Here is a 3835-nt window from a genome sequence, read left to right on the forward strand (position 1 = left end):
AAAGAGGAAATATAAACAGCTAAAAAGCATATGAAAAGATGATCAACATCACTAGACTTTAGAGAAATGCAACTCAAAACCACAAGATATATTTTCACATCTACTAGAATAAAACTTTTTAAAAACAAAACAAAACAAAAGTGCAAGTGTTATAGAGGATATGGAGAAAGAGGAACACTCATTCATTGCTGGTAGGAATGTAAAATGGTGCAGCTGCTGTGGAATACAGTTTGGCAGTTCCTTAGGAAGCTAAATCGAGAAGTACCATATGACCCAGCAATCCCACTAACAGGTATATACCCAGCAGAACTGAAAGCAAGGATTGGAACACATATTTGCAAACCTATGTTCATAGTGGCATGATTCACAATTGCCAAAAGATGGAAGCAACCCAAGTGTTCATCAGCCAAAAAATGGATAAACAAAATGTGGTGTATACATTATGATGGAATATTATTCATCAGTAAAAAGGAATGAAGTTCTGATGCATGAGACAATATGGATGAACCTTGAGAACACTTTGCTGAGTAAAATAAGCCACTGACAAAGGGACAAATAGTGTACGATCTCAGTGATATGAACTAATTATAATAAGCAAACTCATAGAGTTAAAATCTAGAAAATGGGTTACCAGGGGATGGACTGGGGTTACAGAATGGAGTGGTGTTTCTTAATTTGTACAGAATTTCTGATTACGTTGATAGTAAAGATTTGGAAATGGATGGTGGTGATGGTAGCACATTATTATGAATGTAATTAACAGCACTGAATTATATAGGTGAATGTAGTTAAAAGGGGAGGATTTTAGGTTATATATGTTAGTAGAATATAAATTCAAAGATAAAACAGGACTATATAACACAGTGAATGCTAATGTAGATGAGGGACTATAGTTAATAATATAAGTGTAAGAATGTTCTCTCATGAATTATAACAAATGCACAACACTAATAGAGGTGTTATAAAGGTGGTATATGGAAAAAATACATCTAATGTAAACTATGGATGGTAATTAACAGTAGTATTTTGATAAATTTTCATCGATTGCAACAAGGTAATTACTGTTAAAATATTAGTACAATTACAAAATGTGCTATCATCGATTATTAACAAACATTCTACACCAATGCAAGGTGATGGTGATGGGGTGATATGCCAGTTTGGATATATTCTGTGCCCCCAAAAGCCATGTTTTTTACTGCAATCTTGTGGGAACAGAGTTATTAATCTTTTTGATTAGGGTATGACCTCTTGATTGAATGTTTCCATGGATATTTGACCCCACCTATTCAGGGTAGGTCTTGATTAGTTTTCTGGAGTCCTTTAAAGGGAGCTTACATTGAGAGCAGAGGAACAAAAACGCCCTGGGATATGCTAAGCCAGAAGACCCAGACATTTGCTGATGCTTTGAGACGCTAGCCCAGAGTTTGCTCCAGAGAAGCTAATAAAAGACTCCAGTGCTCAGAAGCCCAGACAAAGAAGCTAAGAGAGACAAGCCCAGAGACATTTTGGAGAACACCATTTTGAAAACCAACCCAAGAGCAAAGGAAAAGCAGATGCCAGCCATGTGCCTTCCCAGCAAACAGAGGTGTTCCAGACACCATTGACCTTTCTTTAGTGAAGGTATCCTCTTACTGAAGCCTTAGTTTGGACACTTTTATGGCCTTAGAACTGTAAATTTGTAGCTTAACAAATCCCCTTTATAAAAGCCAATCCATTTCTGGTATTTTGCATAACAGCAGCATTAGCAAACTGGAACGGGTGGTGTATGGTAATACTGTATTTTAAAAATGATTCGTCTGTAGCCTACAACTTCTCTAATAATATTTTTTAATTAAGCAAAAATAAAAAATAAAGTTTTTGAATGGAATGTCCCAGCTCTAATCATACTCATTGATGGTTTCTATGGCTTTATTCTTCTCCTTTGCCTGGGCCATCACACCTGTTTCTTTGTAGGTTTTTATAATCTTTTTTTTTTTTTTTTTAAACCTGGACATTTTGCTATTTTGATGTGTTATCACTGGAATTTATCTGTTCCTTCAGCTTGTATCCAGTTAGTGTCATGACCCGGTTTTCCTTGAAAGCCAGGAACTACACCCCCCTCCCCCCAAAAAAAGAAAACATCTTTTCCAGTATTTGCAAATTGACCTGTGAGTGCTCTCATTCACAGCTTATCCATAAGAAGAGTTTAGCAAATAGCTCCAGGCCAAAGCATAGAGGCCTCCCTGATCCTGCACATGCCTCTTGTTTTGTGTGTATGTGGTCCTAGGAATTCTCCCATTTTCACAGATATGAATGTTCCCCTCTTCCCTAGGTGCGGGTTGCTGGTGCTGAGTTCCAACTTGGCGGGCCGGGGCCAGGGAACCTGGTCAGCCCCTGGGGGAGGCGATGGGCATGGGCAGTAGCGCCCTCCACAGCCCCCCCCCAGGGAACCTGGCCAGCCCCTGGGGAGGGTAGTGGGCATGGGCAGTAATATCCTCCACAGCCCCCCGGGCCTGAGAAAGTGGAGCCGGCTACAGGCCCCATCTCCCTCACCCAAAATACAACCGTTAGAGGAAGCTTGCCAGAGAAAACCGCCCCCCTTATCTTGCCCGCACACTCCCCGTTGCCAGAGCAACTCCCGCCACCGCCAGTGCGCATGCACCATTGCCAGAGCAACTCCCGCCCCTTTTTCAAACGACCTCTGCGCCCTCTCAGAACCAATCCTAGCCTTTATCCCCTCAGCATTGCCATGTAAGGAACCCACACCCCTAACACCGACCCCGCCCTCTATGCCACCCTATATAACTTGTGCTCACCCCTAAATAAACGCTTTTGGTTCAACCCTCCTGAAGAGAGATTGTCTCGCGTTCCTCTCTCGCCGCCCTCCACACCTTGCGCGCCTCCGCCGGGGACTCGGCCAAGTCCCCCGCCGCGCCCTCGCCTCCGGGAAGAGCCGCCACCGGTACCCCTCAAGCAACGCCGACCGCAGAGGGTTCCGTGGGTGCCCGCCCCTAGCTGCAACCACAACTGGCGCCCAACGTGGGGCTCGAAACCATGACCCTGAGATTAAGAGTCTCATGCTCTACCGACTGAGCTAGCCGGGCCGGAAATCGCATGCGCTTTACCCCGCCTTTCCACAGGGCGGAGCTGGCCCGCCATCTTACGCCTTAGCTACGCCCACCGCGCCGCCATCTTGCGACACTTGGGGCCTCCCGCTTCCGCTTCCCCCTTCAGCAGACTCTTGGATTGCACCGCCGCAACCCACACCCACCCCCCACTCACGACCCGCCTTCCTCTCCCCTTTAGAGCCGCTGCCGGCGGCTGCCGCCGCCCCTCCCGCCCCACCGGCAAACAACCCCTGGCTGCCTTCTACACCTCAAGGCAACCCTTGGGGCAACGCTGCCCCTGCCCCCACTCCCGTGCCAGGCCCTCTGCAAGCGCGTCCTCCTTTCCCTCGCGCTTTTCGCTGCTTTCCCCTTAACCTTACCCCCACACCGCAAAGACCGTACGACTGGTATCCCATTGACTCAGACACTATCAAGCAACTTCGCAGGGCCGTCAAGGAGGACGGATTGGGTAGCCCTTATGCTTCCCACATACTGCAGGAGGTCGCCATGGACCTTTGCCTCCCCCAAGACTGGGCCTCGCTTGCCCGTACCATCCTTGGCCCCGGCCAGTTCGTTGATTGGCGTGCCCACTTCCAGGCAGAAGCAGCTAGGCAGAGCGAGCAAGACGCAGCCACTGGGGCCACTCATCCCCCCGAGGCTTACTTGGGCACGGGAGCGTTTGTACACGCATCCGCCTATACCAATGCACCCGCCACCTTTTGGCCTATCCTTCGGGGAATCGCCTT

At 47.2% G+C, this 3835-nt stretch overlaps 1 non-coding gene across 1 annotated transcript; it reads right to left on the bottom strand.

The window, feature by feature from the left end:
• Positions 1-3013: 3013 nt before the first annotated feature.
• TRNAK-CUU lies at positions 3014-3086 on the bottom strand. The gene has a single exon. It is a non-coding gene; the product is annotated as a tRNA-Lys (tRNA).
• Positions 3087-3835: the final 749 nt, after the last annotated feature.

The sequence above is a fragment of the Choloepus didactylus genome, chromosome 19 (genome assembly GCF_015220235.1).
Source record: "Choloepus didactylus isolate mChoDid1 chromosome 19, mChoDid1.pri, whole genome shotgun sequence".
NCBI lineage: Eukaryota > Metazoa > Chordata > Mammalia > Pilosa > Megalonychidae > Choloepus > Choloepus didactylus.